Source organism: Haemorhous mexicanus, chromosome W, assembly GCF_027477595.1.
Source record: "Haemorhous mexicanus isolate bHaeMex1 chromosome W, bHaeMex1.pri, whole genome shotgun sequence".
Classification (NCBI taxonomy): domain Eukaryota; kingdom Metazoa; phylum Chordata; class Aves; order Passeriformes; family Fringillidae; genus Haemorhous; species Haemorhous mexicanus.
The window spans coordinates 3,084,626-3,103,122 of NC_082380.1; the positions used below are offsets into that span (position 1 = coordinate 3,084,626).

The 18,497-nt window shown below is 45.3% G+C and overlaps 1 pseudogene; it reads left to right on the forward strand.

Annotated features, from left to right (window-relative positions):
• The first annotated feature begins 12,437 nt into the window (after window positions 1–12,437).
• The window catches only part of LOC132341407 (3-hydroxy-3-methylglutaryl-coenzyme A reductase-like), a 50,431-nt pseudogene continuing 44,371 nt past the window's right edge, over window positions 12,438–18,497 (forward strand).

The window sequence follows — 18,497 nt, forward strand, 5'->3', positions numbered from 1 at the left end:
AGGGGCAGATGGCTCAACGGGGGCTGGAGAGGAAGCAGACGGCTCAAAGGAGGGCAGTGGCAGGGCATTCGGCTCAAGGGAAAGCGGCGGGGGGAGCTGCCGAACCACGGGAGAGTGGGGGAGGAGCAGCCGACCGACGGACGGGTAAGGGAGGGGCAGCTGATCCGTGGGAGGGTGAGGGGGGAGCAGCCAACCGAGGAGAGGAGGGGGAGGGGGGAGCAAACGGCCCAGGGTGAGACAGAAGGGCCGATGAGGCAGCCTGGTATTCACTTCGCTTCTTCTGTAACTTCACTTCTGCTAATTGCTGCGCCGGCGTAAGATACTTTGGTTTAGCACTCAGTTGAGCTAACTGCTGAGCAGGAGAAGTATACACAGGTTTAACATAGTCTTTTGGAGATAAATACCGAGGAACAGTCTTAGCCTGCTGCTTGATTCTCATGATCGCAAACCCTGGGGGGACCTTCACAGAAATTGCCGCAGCCTCCTCAGGGGGAGATACATGGACAGGCTCAGGCTCCTCTTCCTCCTGTTCCTCTACTCCAGTTTCTTGCTCTAATTCCTGCGCCTCCAATTCATCCCCTCTATCTTGTTCTGTTTTCCATTCCTTCAATGCCTCATACAACAGTCTCCAGGTAGTAGCCAAGTCAACAGCAGTCTTATCCCCCTTAGATATAACTTCCCATAGTCTCTTTCCAACCCTTTTCCATGCACGAACACTGAAGGCAGTGTCGGCATTGGCTTCAAAGTCCTGTGATTTGCACCATATCCGTAAACTACGAAGATCATAACCAGAAGTTTGAACATTTTTTCTTTTCAGTAAAGTTTTCCACGTGGACAAAACAGTATTTTCCTCGTTTGACAAATTATTTCCCATTATTTTCCCAATTGCTCACCTCAAATCAGATGTCTGAATTAGGTCCAGACCTCCGCAGCGTCCCTGCTGCCTTCACTCATTTTTTATAGGGTACCCTTAAAAAAAAATTTTTTTTTTCCTCTTCTCTCTCTTTTTACAGTCCCGTTGCAATCACGGCGGACGGTCACCAGATGTCGCAATAGAGTACAACATGGTACAAAAGTACACGACTCCATCAAAAGGTGCAAGAGAGAGCGATTTATTTTTTGCAACGTTGCTTTTATACTTTTCAAGACACTTACACCCATCCAGCATACACATTCAGTTCCCATTGGTCATAAGAGAGAAACAAAGTTCCCAGTAGGTTATTGGGGATCCACGTCACTCTGTGAGCTAGCCAGAGTCCATATCTCTTAAGTTTCTCTCCTTCATCCTGTCTCCATGGTGACAACCTTGGCGTCTTCCTTCAGGAGAGATATAGGGCTTCCTTATCTTCTGGAGGCCTTTGCTAGCTCACAAAAACAGCACGGAATGTCTTTCCTACAGGGCCACTGTTTGATCCACATTGGGTCATGGCATTTCTAGGTAAGCCAAGGGGTATCTGGCAGTGCACGCTCCTCAGTGGCCGCGATAGAAATCCCGACAGGGAATATGTAGGGAAGTTCCCCATTGGGATAGAACATCCCTGCCCCAAAGGGTGATGAGGGCTCTTACAACGAATGGGCGGATGGTTGCCAACTTGCCTTCAGGCCCTTCGACGAGGATGTTGTTCTTGCTTTGCATGGATACAGTAGCTCCACCAATCCCTGAAATCATACCTGCTACCTATTGTAGTTCCCAGTGTGCTGGCCATTCTGAGCAGGTGATGATGGTCACGTCAGCAGTGGTGTCCAGCATCCCTGGTAGGTGGATCTTCTCTGCAGGTAAGACCTCACTCAATGGTAGGCTTGCTTGGTCTCACAACTCGTGCCCACATTACTGTAGGGTTCACAGGAAGCTGTTCCCTGGGATTCTTTAGGAGTAGAAAAGCTTGTGCGATCGGAGTTCCCCTTGAATGGAAAAATGGTAAGTCCGTGCAGTACACACCTATAATTAAGATTTCAAAAGGACCACCTTTTGGCCCATGCTTGCCTGTGGAACACGATAAAAATTCTAATTAATAAAATCAATGGACAGAGCAGTTACCAGCTGGTGTCAGCTTCCCATCTGTATCCCTCCATGTGTTGGATCCACTTCATGTGGTCTGGAATCTCCTGGGATGATCCGTGGTTGGATCTGGACAGCTATATTTGTTGTCTTTGCACGGGGCCTCATCGCGCTTCTCTGGAAGTTTCCCTAACGCTGTTGGTAGTGCTGCTGATTTTGGGGTCTTTGGTAGGTGTTACGGGGGTTTTGGGTAGGTGACCTGTCTGGACAGTCCTTTAAAAATGGTCCAAAGTCTCCAAAGTGAAAGCAGCGGGCCTGGTCTTTAGAAGCCACTACTGCGAATGCACCAGAAACTCCTTTTGCAATACCCTTAGCAACTGCTTGGGCCACTGTATTTTTAGTGGAAAAATGACCCATACAGCTTTCTAGCATTTGCTCTATGGTAGGTTCTGTATCTAAGGGTAGGGCTCAGAATTGTTTTACATTGTTTGTTTGAGTTACTCATGGCAAACTTGCACAACAGTTCTTTTCTTGCCTCTGTGCTCTCTATCTGTTTTTCCAGAGCATCTTTAATTCTGTCCAATAATTTAATAAAGCTTTCATCTACTCCTTGTTTAATATTAGAAAAGTGTTGGGTAGGAATAGAGTCATCTGGGGTAATAAGTAAGGAGGTTTTTGCTGCAATAGCCAAGTCTTAAATGCTGCCTTAGGTAAGGTATTAGCTTGGTCAGAGGGTTTCTGTAAATCCCCTTCCTCAGCCAGCTGTTCGACCATAAAATCTGGCCTATCAGCATCTGTAGCATAGGTGTCTGATAATGTTTTTAATTTTTTTTTCCAATGCCTTTCCCATAACATATATTCTGCTGGGGAAAGAAGGCACTGGGCAATAATTTTAATATCGTGAGGTTCTAAAGCATGTGCTGAGAACATAGATTCTAGGAAATTTCTCAAAATATGTGAACTTCTACCATGATCTTTGGCTATATTTCGTAGTTGTAGAAGTTCTTTATTTGTGTTAGGTTCCCACTTCTTTCTAGTAGTGGCCCCACCTCTTTTTCCCTTTTTATAATCTTCTGGGAAGGTTGAAATTTTTTGAGCCATTTGCCTGTCCCCTTCCTGAGTTGCTTCCATTTTTATTAGAGCCCATGGATCAATGTCCTCTGTATCAGAATCAGAGTCACTGTCACTTCTGTCCTCAGAGGAGGAGTGAGAGTGAGCATACAGTGCCCTATGCTTTTTATGGCGTGTTGGAGTGAGATTTTGCAGGGGTGTATGTGGCTGGAGAGAATGTGAGGAGGCACGTGGCAGAGCATGGCTAGAGGGAGGCAGCAGCGGAGCAGGAATGGCAGGGCCACGAGTGGCACAGCCTGCATAGGACTGGGGTGCATGTGGAAGTGGGGTGCCAATGTGGAGGGTCTCAGAGGTTCCCTTTGGGGGACTCTGAGGGTGGGTGGGTGACTGCAAAGCCTGGGGATGGGGGCAAGGGAGAAGCGGGGGAGAGGAGGCGGTGGGATTGGCTTGGGCTGCCGTGGGTACGACGGGGAGTATAGCGTGGTTTGCTGGAGCTGCAGTGGGCTGGCAGGCAAGGAGACCTCCCACTGCGGCAGGGATGGTAGTGGGGGTAGGGAGACATGCAAGGCTGGGGGGAGCAGCAAGAGTGGTAGCTGGGATTGCGGGACCCGCAGCAGGGGTTGGAGGGACGGTGGCAGGGATGGGGGGGCTCGTGACAGGGGTGATGGGAGTGGCAGCAGGGGTGGGGGGCGTCGACCCCATAGAAACTGGCACAGTTGCACTCAGAGATAGCACGGGGGAAGGGTGCTCACAGGATACCGCAGGTTGTGCAACTGGTGGAAGGGAATTCGTGCTTGCCGTGTCTGAGAGGGGGGGCAGGGAATAGGCGGACCCCGCGAACCCAGCGAGCGCAGAGGGGGTGGGGGAAGAGCGCTGCAAATTTTGTCTTCCCAGATGCAGGGAGAGGGGCTGGGGGTGAAACAGCACCAGAGGTGGCATTAGGACCCAGAGAAAGCAGAGGACTGAATTCCAGGGCTGAGAGGGGAAGAATGTTATCAGCATGATTAGCATTTGAATGGAGAGTTTCTGGTGAGGGAGATAAGGTTTCAATGCCTTCCCCAGAGGGGGTTTGCACAGAAATTGAGCATTTTTTGTTAGTTTTTTCTGCAGCTTTGGTTATAGAATGAAAGAAAGGTAAAAACTGAGTTACAGAAAAATCTTGATTAGTTTGGAGGGTAAATATCCTGGTCCCAACTGTGTCCCAAAAGGAGTCTAGAGTGATAGTGTGTATGTTAGTATCTGGAAACTGGGAAATAATTAATTTTATAAATTTTTTTCAGGTGAGTTTTTGAGAGATTACCTTTAAAGAAAGAAAAGTTGTTAGAAGATAGGAGTTCTAGGATTAGTAAATATAAGTCTCTTTTGTTCTGGGATTGTTTTAATGTATTGGTTTTCGACCCCATATTTCCCGATACCCTGCCAGCAGAAAAAAGAGAAAAAAAATTTTAAAAAATTAAAAAGTATCCAAGGTAGATGCGCACTATAAAGGCTGTTTTAAAACTTCCACTTCTTCAGCCAGATATCGGTTAAAGGTCTGCTGGTAGGTGGTCCGCTGTGTCAGTCTTCTCCGACACTCGTCCAGATGTCAGCTGTGAGGGTCAACTGACACCCTTCAGAGAAGTTCTTCTATAACGAGGGACTTTTCTTCAGGGGGTACTGGCGAGCAAAGGCAGTAAAAATTTCAAGGAGAAATGCTGCTCCAGAGTTCTTGCTGTTTGGTGCACAAACTAATGCGCTTCAGCCAGGTTTCGTGGTATCCCTGGCTGGCTCACTGCTCTGGATAGTGCAGCCTTGTTAAGCACATCCTGCCTGGGCTCCCAGGCAGTTCACAGCTGAAGGCTACCTTAGCAAGCTGAGCTCTTAGGTGATATCAGCTCTTTAGTGGTTATCAGCTCTTTTGTGATTTCGGCTCTTTAGCTTGCTAAGTGCCTTAGGCAGACACAGGGAGAGGAGAAACGCTGTGTGAGGTTCCACAGGGATGTCTTTATTGAAGTCTTCTGCGAAGGTCTCAGGGACAGCTCTTCTGCCAAACTGGGCAAAAGTAGCTCTTTACAAAGGGTACAGGAGTTTTAGAAAATGACCAGTAGTAAGGGTCAAAAGGAAAGGGACCTGTAGTCTTACAGAGAGATAAGCAAGGGTCTGAAGGCTGAAGAGGGGCTTCTTAGGTCCAGTCATCATGACTAGGCATTTCCTATCTTAGGCTGCTTACCACCAGGGAGGCCTTGCATGCCCTGTGCCTGCTACAGAGGCCACGAAGCTGAGCCACAGGCCCCTGAACGCCAACGACGGCCCTTATTCTGGGGAAAGAAGACTCACCATCCCAGGTTGTTGAGCTCAGTATGCAGGAGGCGCTGGGGACTGTCAGAGAAGCCCGAGTAGGCAGTGGTGGCAGGTTGGGTCTGGGAGGCATCCAGTGCCGTGTGGAATTTCAGGAGGCGGCTGCCAAGCTGGGCCACATGCCCCTGAACATTAGTGCTGGCCCTTTTCCCTGGGAAACAAAACTCATCAGCCCAGGTCCCTGGTGTCGATTCGAAAGAGGTGGATGGGACTGTCAAAGCAGCCCAACTTGGCGGTGGCCACTGGTTGCATCTGGGAGGCATGCTGAGCAGTGCAGAATTTCAGGAGGTGGCTGTCATTTCAGGGTCACAGGCCCCTGAAACACAACAGTGACTGTTTTCCCTGCGAAAACAAAACTCAGCCGGTCCAGGTTCCTGATGTCAGTTTGCAGGGGGTGCTTGGGGCTGTCAAAGCAGCCTGAGTTGGCATTGGTGGCTTGTTGGTCTGGGAGGCGTTGTGCACTGTGCAGAATTTCAGGAGCCGGCCGCACACTTTGGGCCACAGGCCCCTGAACACCAATGCCAGCCCTCTTCCCTGGGAAACAAAACTCATCAGCCCAGGTTCCTGATGTCAGTTTGCAGGAGGCTCTTGGGACTGCCTAAGTACTCCAAGGTGGTGGTGGCAGTTTGGCTCTGGGAGGATTCATGTGCCGTGTGGAATTTCAGGAGGCGGCTGTCCTCGGAAGGTTGCAGGCCTCTAGAAATCAACGCTGGCCCTTTTCCCTGGGAAAAAAAACCTCACCAGCCCAGATTCCGGATGTCAGTTTGCAGGCGGCACTTGGAACTGTCAAAGCAGCCTGAGTTGGCAGCGGTGGCTGGTTGTGTCTGGAATGCATCCGGTGCAGTGCAGAATTTAAGGAGGTGGCATCTCTCCCAGGACCAAAGGCCCCTGAATACCAATGCCGGCCCATCTCCCTGTGAAACAAAATGCATGAGCCCAGGTTCATGATGTCAGTTTGCAAGAGGCGCTTAGGACTGTGAAAGCAGCCCAAATTGGCATTGATGGCAGGTTGGGTCTGGAATGCATCCGGTGCCGTGTGGAATTTCAGGAGGTGTCCGCCCACTGAGGGCCACATGCCCCTGAACCCAAATTCCATCTCTTTTCCCTGTGAGAGAAAACCCTGCAGCCCAGATTCCTGATGTCAGTTTGCAGGGAGTGCTTGGGTTTGTCAAAGGAGCCTGAGTTGGCGGTGGTGGCTTCTTGGGTCTGAAGGCATCCTGCACTGAGTAGAATTTCAGGAGCCTGCCCCCATTCAGTGCCACAGGCCCCTGTACACCAATGCCAGCCCTCTTCCCAGGGAAAAAAAGCTGATCAGCCCAGTTTCTGGTTGTCAGTTTGCAGGAGGAGCTTGGGACTGTCAAAGCAGCCAGAGAGCCTGAGCTGGCAGTGGTGGCAGGTTGGGTCTGGGAGGCGTTCTGTGTCATGCGGAATTTCCGGAGGTGGCCGCACACTCAGGGCCGCAGGCCCCTGAAACCAACGCCGGCCCTTTTCCCTGTGAAACAAAACACCCCTGCCAAGGTTCCTGATGTCAGTTTTCAGGAGGCGCATGGAACTTTCAAAGCAGCCCGAGTTTGTGGTGGTGGCAGGTTGGGTCTAGGAGGCATCCTGCAACATGCGGAATTTAAGGAGGCGGCCGCCCACTCTGGGCCACAGGCCCCTGAACACCAATGCCGGCCGTCTTCCCTGGGAAACAAAGATCATCAGCCCCAGTTCCTGATGTCAGTTTGCAGGAGGCGCTTGAGACTGTCAAAGCAACCAGAGTTGGCGGTGGTGGCCAGTGGGGTCTGGGAGTATTCATGGGCCATGCGGAATTTCAGGATGCAGCTGTCCTCTCAGGGTCACAGGCCCCTGCCAATCAAGGTTGGCCCTTTTCCCTGTGAAGCAAAACTCCCCAGCCCAGGTTCTTCATGTCACTTTGCAGGAGGTGCTTGGAACTTTCAAAGCAGCCTGAGTTTGTGGTGGTGGCTGGTTAGGTCTGGGAGGCATCCTGCAATGTGCGGAATTTCAGGAGGTGGCCGCACACTGTCACGATCTGCTCTACAAGCGGGGAGTTGCGATGGTTCATTTTACTGATCTCAGAGTGCAAAAAACCAACACGGAAAGAGGACTGCAGTATCAATCAAAACAAATGCACCTTTATTGAATGACCACAGCAAATGCAATCGAGGGATTAAGGGAGAGAAAAAGGATAGAGAAAGGGGGGACAGAGAGAGGGCTACAGCTACCAAACATAGAGACAAAGTCCTCTGTAGTCCAGCTGAAGGAATCTGCCTGTCACATCGGGGAGATCTCGAGAATACTGGTTAACTCAAGGTTCTATATAGTCCATTACTGAGGGGGGAAAAAGGTCTTGAAAACACTGAGGGGGAACAGATACAATAAAGAATAGGTCTATTGAAATTGCTGAGGGGAAAAGAAGGTACAGACAGTCCATGTTCTAAGCAGTAGGCGAGAACCATTGTCTTCTTGGTCCAATGGCCACACCTGCAGGCAAACATCTCGCTTTTGGTCAGGTCAGCTCCCCTACACACCTCCCCGGTGTTAGGGGTTTCATGTCTCAGTCCTTGAGGGAGAGGCTTCTCCCATCTCAGTCTATCCGGCATGGTGGATGTAAAGCAGATGATGGCCCTTCTGTGAGGGGGGGACCACCAAAGGTTACCCCAGAAAAGTCTAACCAGGCCAAGAGGTGGGGAAATTCTCAAGCTATTGTCCTGAAACAGGTGCCAGCATATAGGGTGCATCGCCTCCTTGGCAGGCCCTGCCAGAAGCGGTCATTGTAGACACATCTGCCAACAACTGTTGGGCGGGTCAGAAATCTTCTCGGGGGCCTAAGGATTATTTGGTGTTCATCTACCACTGGCAGGCCGAAATTCCGATCAGGGTCCTGAGGGTCCCGATGTCTGTCCTTGAGACGGTTGTGAGGTAAATGAGGGGAACTCCAGACCGTCTCTCACACCCAAGCGGCCCTTTTCCTTGTGAAAAAACTCACCAGCCAAGGTTACTGAGGTCAGTTTGCAGGAGGCGCTTGGGACTGTCAAACAAGCCCGAGTAGGCAGTGGTGGCAAGTTGGGTCTGGGAGGCATCCTGCGCAGTGCAGAATTTCAGGAGCCCGCCACACACTTTGAGCCACAGGCCCCTGAACACCAATGCCGGCCCTCTTCCCTGGGAAACAAAACTCATCAGCCCAGGTTCCTGATGTCAGTTTGCAGGAGGCTCTTGGGACTGCCTAAGTACTCCAAGGTGGTGGTAGCAGTTTGGCTCTGGGAGGATTCATGTGCCGTGTGGAATTTCAGGAGGCGGCTGTCCTCGGAAGGTTGCAGGCCTCTAGAAATCAACGCTGGCCCTTTTCCCTGGGAAAAAAAACCTCACCAGCCCAGATTCCGGATGTCAGTTTGCAGGCGGCACTTGGAACTGTCAAAGCAGCCCGAGTTGGCAGCGGTGGCTGGTTGTGTCTGGAATGCATCCGGTGCAGTGCAGAATTTAAGGAGGTGGCATCTCTCCCAGGGCCACAGGCCCCTGAATACCAATGCCGGCCCATCTCCCTGTGAAACAAAATGCATGAGCCCAGGTTCATGATGTCAGTTTGCAAGAGGCACTTGGGACGGTCAAAGCAGCGCGAGTTGGCAGTTTTGGCTGGTTGAGTCTGGGAGGCATCCTGCAGCATGCGGAATTTCAGGAGGTGTCCGCCCACTTTGGGTCACAGGCTATCTCCTCATGTCTTCTCCGAAATCACACAGGAAGAACTACATCTCAGCTTGTGGGGTATACGTTCTCTCCTGATCTGGCGAACTTCTGCATTGGATACCAGAACCTCTGATCTGTACTGCCAAGATTTGGAGAAAGCCCTCTTTAATCTCCTCCCTGAGTTTCTTGTTATTCTCCTCCATTTTATCTTCTAATTTCTGCCTACATGTTTCCATTGCTGTGATTCTGGCATGTGTTGGGCCATGTACAGCATCTGCATATGCTCAGAGCTTCTTCGCCATATCGAGCACAGTCTCCTCACTGTCATCCCGCTTCATTATTGCTAAAGCAGAAGCGTATTCTTGTGCCCTAAGTTGTACAAGTTTTCGCCACATCACGGATGTACATGGTACCAAGTCTGGATTTACAGTGTTTACGTCATCTGAGAAGATAATCTCTGCCACTGCCATTTCCTTCAAGCGTCGAATTCCTTGTTCTATGGTCTTCCACTGAGTTTGCTGCATATAGAGATCATCTGTACACAGATCCTTTTGTGCTACGCTTTCCAGGACCTGTGCCCAGAAGCCGTGAGGGTTAGTCTCCCTCATCATTCCTTGGTCGATGACAGGATCATGTGACAGGGATACCAAATGCCTTGCGTCACTACCGTCCAGAATTGTAGGCTCACCTGCAGCATTGCCAAAGACGGACTAACCAGCTAATTATAGATTCATCAGGACTTCGAGTGTAATCCTTAGGCCACGAAGGTCCTTCAGGGAATAGGACTCAACAGTGGCTTCTGATCTTGTGTTAGTTGCTTTAACTTTGGCTTTTGTATCAGTAATTGGTGTTGAGGGTCATTCCCCTGGATCAGCATCATTGGTCACTGGCCAATTGGTTTTGCTTGTGTGCTTCTTTCCCGCGGCGACTGCCAGTGGCTTAGGGTTACTGTCTGGTTTAGTTGCTGGTTTAGGCTCACTGTGTGGTTTAGCTACAGCCTGAGTATCTGGGGTGTTCGCTGCAGCCTGAGTGACTGGGGTAGTTGCTGATTTATCTCCCTGCCCCCCTGCCTCTATCTGCTGCCCTACAGTATCTAGCAGTGTGTGATAAGCATAGGCCAGGGCCCAGCTTATTGCAATGAGCTTTTTCTCCTTAGAGTCATCATGGCACTTCTCTTTCAGGTATTTCCCCACCTCAGCTGGGTTCTGAATTTGTTCACATGGAAAGTCCCAGACTAGAGGGTCAGAAAATTTCTTCAGGATTTGGCCCATATCTTCCCATTTCCCACATGACTCTGGATTTTCCATGCCTGGGTCTACTCCTGGGTCAGGGGTCTCATCAGCCCCTCTAGAAATCTCAGCCCTCATTCTAGAGAAGCAGCAGACTGTATAGAGGAAGCTTACCAGATTAAACACCAGAAAGATGGTCTCTTTAACATTCAGGGGAAACTGAACATCCTCAAAATGTGACATAACAGATTCAGAGGAGAAGAAGGAAAGGAAAGGCTGGAAAGCCTCATCCCCTGCTCCTCCTCTAACAAACCGGGTGCAATTACAAATAAATCCCCAAAACATACTACTGGAACTGGGACGCAGGGTAGGATGAAGAAACCATAAACCATACATATCTTGAACAGACTCCAGTATCTTTGTAAACGCCCTATAAATCATTATCACCAAGCCCAGCACAGTAGCTATTCTAATCCGTGCCCCTCTACTGTAAAAACTGTGCATTAGGGACAATAATCCTAGTTATTAGAAAGGTATTAAAACCTTAAAAAAGCCTAGAGACCAGAACCACATGAAGGCCTCCACCCCAAGAGACATTACAAATTCAAGTGACATGGCTACTGACTGCTTTAACCCACTACAGAGCAAGCACAACCAACATGCAATCAATAAAGGTTTTTTCTACTTTCACGGGCCACGTGTTGGGCATTGCTAGATGTATTTGTCCTGGTTCAGGGCAAATTTGGGAGAGAACCCCCAAATGGGTTCCTCTAGAAAAGCAGATTCAATTGGCCCCTCCCCCAACCGGTTCAGAAAAAAAACACCTCCTTGGAGAAAAGTGGAAAAAACTGTTTATTAAACAATAAAACCTCTTGCTGCTCCAAAAGAGATGACAAACTCAGAGAAGGCCCGTCCCTGGGTTGCAGCTTGGCTCACTCAGTCTCTTATCAGTCCCTCTGGCGCTGAACATGCCGCGGCCCAGGCCCAGCCCAGTGGGCCACAGGTGTGACCTGCTTGTGCTCTTCTGGGTGTTCAGTCCTGAGCAGGTTTAAACAGGTCCAAAGGAAAGGGAAAAAAACCACAGTCCAGGGAGCTTCTCTGCCTCAGCTAGCTAAAACTAACTAAAACAAAGGAGAGCTCTGTCCCGCTGTCTGTCCATCCACAGACAACAACAGTCCAGGAGCAGGAATGTGGATGAGTGAGTGCAGTGTCTGAAAACAAACTGCACACTTCTTCTCTCCCCCCTTCACTCCCTGGAACAAGTCTTAAAGGTGCAAAACTTATTATTCAGCATAGACAGAACAGATGATTGGGGATAAAAGCATCATATAGTCAACCCAGGACAAGGGGGGAAGTTGACAATAAACAGAAAAATCCCTAGTTTGAAAGGAATGTTTGCATCATGTATGAGATGTATGAATATGCAACAGGCTACTGCTTTTAAGGGTTAATCCTTTGTTAGTGGACATGCTTTTTTTAGGAAAGCATCCGAACATTCATAATTCTTTTCTTTTTTTATTGTCCTTTATTGTCCTAACTCTAATTGTCCAAATTCTTATTGGTCTGATTTATAGTACTATTTTTATAATCATTTTATTGCTGTTAAACTTCTAAAATTTTAAAACAAGTGATTGGTGTTTTTCACATGTTGCATGTCATATTGGCTTTTTTGGGGTACCAGACTTGTGAAACAGTAGGTGGGGTATATACTGTTTTATTCTCTTAACCATTAATTGGCCATCTTTCACAAGGGATTTCAATATATAATGTTGGCTAATTGTTCTTTGCTTAGATAAGGGGGGAGTTTCAAGCCTTCATTGGAAAGCTTTAAAATCTTAATAAACTGTTATTATTTTTTATATATTTACATTTGCTCTTTAAATTTTTTCTGTCTGCCAGAAATTCATATTGTGTTTGGAATAAGCTAATACAAAATGACTATGATTTTACATACTTGTTTTTCATTAATCTAGACAGTTCCCTTCCCAGTGGCTCCTCTGTAGTCTGCAGTATCAGTTTAATAGTGTCTTTCTTCTGCACCACTTCTTGAAGTATATAGATAACCTGATGCATATTCAAATGTTTAAAACTTTTTTCTTTATATAGATGTATGACAACTTGAAGTTATGTGCTGCTTTGGCTGTATTTCTGTTCTTGCCAACTACTTTGCCTTTATGACCTTCTTTGCAGCCTGGGTCTCCTTGGTATTAGAGGTAAGACCAACTTTAACACATCAAGTTTAGTATTCAGACCCTGCACTTCTTGCAGGTTTTGCATTTCTTCACTGAGGTATATATCAGCATGTTTGTCTTCTTTTCAGTGTGAACAGAGGGAATGCACAGAGAAAGTTATGGTGGCTCAGCTGATGGACAGTTGTTGCAGTAAAGTGGAAAAACTATAAGAAAAAGGTCTCATAATATCAGGCCTGCTCTGTTAGCCTGTCATTTTTTCTAAGGGAAGCTAGCACTTTGCAAGTTCCCATGTGAAAGCAATCCTGGTGTGAGCAGTTCGTTAACATAACAATCTATTCCTGGGTGAAAAAACAACTAGCCACCTGTATAAACTGTTTTTACACCATTAGATAGTTTTCATTTTTCTATCTCTCACAAACGTTTCCTGCATGTACACACCGGGGGTTTGAGTGACTAATCAATACAGAATAACAACTTCTTATTAACCAATAAAATAATTGGCAAGAAAGCTACTAACCAATTGGAGTCACATGCGAGGTCTGTAAAAATTATACAAAAAAAGAGTTACATGAATAAAGAAGGAGAGCTTTTTCCACCATGAAGAAAATGGAGTCTGCATTATTTATTCCCATAGACAGTAACTTGTCACACTCAGTAGTATGAGTTCTGTTCTAAAGCAGAGTAAGCAAATTCTAAGTTAATGGATGTCCAGGGATTTTCACTATTTGAAGTCTAACAGGCTAAACGGTAAATTGTAGGTTAACTCTTGTTGGTAGCTTCCTGATCAAGTAAAAATACTGTATTGAAGCTCATTGGTTCTCTTAATATGAACTACATAGGAACTATTTTTAAATTTTGTTATTTTTGCAGCTTTTTAGAGAGAGTTGCGAATGGCATAATCTATGGCAACTTAGCCATTTTACTTGTGTTCTGGATGAAGAAGAAAATAAACCAAATCCGGTAACACTGGAGGGTCAAAATAACTATGGTTTGTGGCTTTTTACACCTGTAGCTATGCAATCAGTAAGATGTCCTGGTGCAATAAATGAAACTTTTGTTTTCTGTAGACTTGTGTTCTACATCCCAGTCTAGTTTACCATAGCTTCCTGTACTTATTACTTGAGCCAAGAGAAAAAATGTGTTGGGACAGGATCAAAGCTATGAGTGTTATGATAGGCCAAAAATAGTGTTGATGGGAGGTGTGGAAAATCAACCTTTAGCTTTAGACCCATGACACCTGGGAAACAAACAAACACACAGTCAAAAAAGCTTAATCTTAGTAGGTTAGATACCTATTTACAGTTGAAAAATTAATATTAGGTTTGTGTTTTTAATACAGTCTCTGGGTTTGGTTCTTGTTCATGCCCACAGCCAATGGATAGTGGAACCAGCTGCTCAAAACAGTGCTGTAGGAAATTATGAGAATGCACCAAAGAAAATTGAACCTAATGTTTCATTATGGCAGTCATACCTTGCTCAGTGGGTGACTTCACAGAAGTCAAGTGTATTTCCTCAATTAGGGACTGTTCTCCAGTGCTGCCAAGGATATAACACCCTAGGGTATAACACTTGTAAACTTGCAGATCTGATCACTGTAGGATTTCTTGGAACCTGAGATGTAATTTCATAAGAAGCATTTCAATATTATGCTGTTTGTTCAATCTCCTTGAAGTAGTAAAAACATGATCAGGGGACAGCTGTCCTGTAGGCATCATAATCCTATCTTTCCCCAGTGGCACTGACACCTCTCGGAACACACTGAAAAATAAATTTTCCAACTGTACTAGAGTATTTATGCAGAGCTTCTGACTATTCACATATAAATACAAAAGCCATGTCATTATTGCTTTTCTTTCAGCTTAACTGAAGTTAATGGCAGCTGTGGCTCCATGTTACTTCTGAAAAATCAGAAAAGTCTCATAGGTTTTTCTCCCCTTCTCCTAGCAGTTCAACTTGCATTATAGTAGCCATTATAGATAGAAGATGATAATTTAAATTTTCTACTTAATTGTTGGGAGATAGGTGTTAAATAAATTTGATGTAGCTGTTCAATAGTGAATATTTTCCAGTCATTTCTCTTACTGGAACTGCTTTATAAGTAAGATTTAAAAACTAGATATTAAAATCTAAAACCTCTTAATACAAAGATTTATTTCTCTACCCTAGCATACTTGAATATCCTGCTAGAAGTGTCCTTTGATTGTTATTTCAGTATCTGCATAAATGATGATCAAACTACTGCTTTCTAAAATCAAAAGAGAAACAATCCTTGCAAGAATGTTAAAATAGTTAAGTAAAAAGCAGACCTTTATTTGTAAGCTTCCAGGCGTCCAGGTGGTGATGGGCACACCCTGCACTGGACTTCTACAATTTTATTAGGTCAGTTGATTAGTATACCAATCATATATTGTCCAATTAGGAGAGCAGTTGATTTAGTAATTTTCCCCCGGGTACTGCTCCATTGGAATTGTTGCAGGGGCTTCTTTGCCCCACTTTTTTATGTCTTTCCAGATTCTGGTTGGGAAACAGAATGTCCTTGTAGTTGGTTCTCTTCTTAAAATAAGACTAAACATTATTTCAGGAATGTCTTAGAAGGTTAGCCTATTGTTCTAAAATGTAGAGGGAAAGGGTAGGAAAAGTACTAGAAGCTACACCCATGCATTAGCAATCTACAAAGCTAAAAATATATGAAAAATACATACAAAGATAAAAATCTTTAGGCATCATTACTACTCTTTCTAAAGCAAAGGGCTGTCAGAATGTTGTTGTAACCAAATTGTATATACTGTGTATTTCCTTAATGATTTGTCTTTTTTAGAATGGCTTGAACGGATATTGAACAAGTAATTTCTCTTGTATTATCCCTTCTCCTTGCTGTGAAATATATTTTCTTTGAGCAATCAGAGACTGAATCCACACTCTCCTTGAAGAATCCCATAACATCTCCAGTGATGGTCCAGAAAAACATCCCTGAGAACTGTTGCAGGAAGCAGTCTGGACTTCTGAAAAACATTCAGAAATCTAACACAGTAGAAAAAGCTTTAGTTCCCAAAGATGGAAATGGTAACTTTTGGCATTTTGAAGTCTGAACCTATCCCTGAATATATGGAACAAATAGTGAAATCTGTATTAGCATGTTGTATTTGCAATCAAAATTTAAGATTTTTGTAAACCAAAGTTAATTTTAATTGTCTTTACGCAGCTGATGAGATAAAACCTGGATTAGCAGAGTCATCAACCAAAGTTACATTTGTAACTGGAAGTTGCTACCCTGTGGAGACTTTTTTATCTCTTAATAGAAAAGAAGAAAAAGTTGAGTCACCTCAAGAATCATGTTCTATTGTGGAATGTGTTTGTATACTCGGAACTGCAGAGGTATGTAACTTTTTGTTTAACCTTTACTGCAACATCTGATTTCAAAATTCTTGCAGTTAGTTTTCCAGCCTTTAAATGATCTTATTGACTATACTGTCATCAGAGAATTATATGGCTTTAATAACTTGGAGGACACACACAAAACAACACACTTTCATAAGTTGCTCTCTTGGTTTAAAAGATAGGTGTCTGTAAAGAAAGGCAGGAACCTTCCTGAAATGCAAAATATGACCCCCTCCCTCCAAATTATTATAACTTCGAAATTACAGGGCTCTCAAGCAAAGATATGGGAAAAGGAATAACAGTTCTTCACTAGAATGTTACTAGAATGTATATATATATATATATATATATATATATATATATAAACAAGATGGACAAACAATAACAACAACAGGAAAGTAAACATAAAACCCAATAAACATGTTGTCATCATATTGCAAAGCTCTCATACCTTCTTGGTGATTTCTCATGGGCAGCTCCTCACAGCACTGACCTCTTCTTCTTCACAGCCAACAACTCTAACTCTCTTCACAGCACAGCCAACAAACTCCAGCTCTCTTCTCAACCAGCTAACCCACTCTTTTGTAGCACTCTTCTTATTGGACACAGCTGTGGCCTATTAAGGGCAGGCCTGTTCCTAATCTTTGGTGATTAGTACAGCTGCAACTCCTCAGGTGTGAGACTACCTTCTGCACTATTTTCTTACATTCCATCCCTCCACATAAACAGACTCTTCCTGCCCTTTAAGTAATTTCCTATTTGGTGTAGTTACGACCACAACTGGCAGGGGCGCTGGTGGCTCCCAGTCAGCAGGGCAGGTGCAATGATTTTTCTGCAGCTGCCGGGGGAGCTCCAGCATGAGCTCAGAGACCTCTCCATGTGGTTAATGGTGGCTTGGCTGAGATGGGAGATCATGGGCAGGAGCTGGTCAGGATTGCCAGGCTACCTCACAGAGAGATGGCCCATACAGGGACACCCCACATGCTGGTTCCAGACACCCCTCCCCAACGACTGGGAAACAAAAAAAGCAATTTAAGCAGACTTGTAGTGCAGGAAACCATAGCAGATGAGGATCTCAGAGTCCAACATACAGGAGTAGCCACGGCAAAACATTGTGGGTAGAGGGTCCAGTGGAAGCCAGTCCCAGTGTTTTGGCACCACATGCGCTGGTTCTGAGCTCCAAGTGGTCAGGCAGCAGGGGAACTGGCAAGTAGCTCCTTCATCCCCAAACCCGGATACAGGAAAAAGCAAGCCCCCAGTCATGCCTCGGGTAGCCCACTCACTTTTCTTCTTGGAACCCCTCCCCCCCCCAGCCGGGGCTATTTCAATGGACTATGATGACTCTTAGCTACATCTTTTGTTTCCTAATTGCACCATTTGTGTCCCAAGCAACTCCCTTCCCCCACATTGTCCTTCTTCCAGGTAGCAGATGGGAGAAAAATTCACTGAAAAAGCCAAACACAGCACAGTTGCTTCTGTTCCAAACATTCTATTGCAAATTTTTCTCCAGTACAGATGAGTACAACAGATGGGTGTATGTTTTTAAATTTGTAAAGATATAACCTTTAATTATGAACTTCCCCCTGTTATAGATGAGTAATGTGATGGTTGACTCTCACAATTAAGGGGTGAATATTAAATATATGTTAAGACAAGTTTTGTAGATGTATAGTTATGTTTCCCCTCCCCCTTCCATTGTTATCACAGGATAACCTTAGTAGTTGCTGCATTTAGGAGGGTCGGCTTGTTACTATAGCAGCACCTGACCTCCAATGAAGATGCAGGAAAGTGATCTCCACCACTGGACAGCAAAGAAGGAGTCGATGGACCGGACTTTGGGAGGGGCTAGAGGTATAAAAGGGGGAACATCCATTTTGTAGATGAGCACATGGTGACTGAATCTTTTGCTCCCAGCGCTGTATTATTTTCTTTATCCAGTCTTCTGTTGCATTTTTTTGATAAGGTTTTAATAAACCTTTTAAATTTTTGAAAGTGAGTATCCTTTCTCACACCTCTGTCCCCAAGACTGGGGAAGAGAGCAGCTTCATTCATGACATAAGAGGTCACTTAAGCTTCATGTACGCTTCAACATGTATGCATATAAGTTGGTGCAAAGTAAATTTTTTTTTAAAATCATATTCTGTCCTACTATAAAATCTGGAATTGGCAGTTGGTTCCTTTAAATGTTCTCAGATATTGTCTAAATAAAGTTGTTAACTTTTTTAATTTGGAAGCATTTAAAAGTATTTTCACTTAGAGAATCTATACTTTCTCTAACCACCCTTTACATTTCTAGAAGGGAGCAAAATTCCTTGCTGATTCTGAGGTCATCAGCTTAATTAATATTAAGCATATTCCTGCATACAAACTAGAAACTGTTGTGGAAACTCAGGAGCGCGGTTTGTCCATTCATAGACAGATGTTATCTAAGAAACTCCCTGAACCTTCATCATTGCAATATCTTCCTTAAAGGAATCACAATCATTCTTTGGTAAGCAAAAGACATACAAACAAAACTCACTGTAAAACCATTTTCCAAATCTATGAAATATCTGCTCAAAGTGATGTATATTAGGTAACAATGATCTTGGTCAAGACTGATGGGGG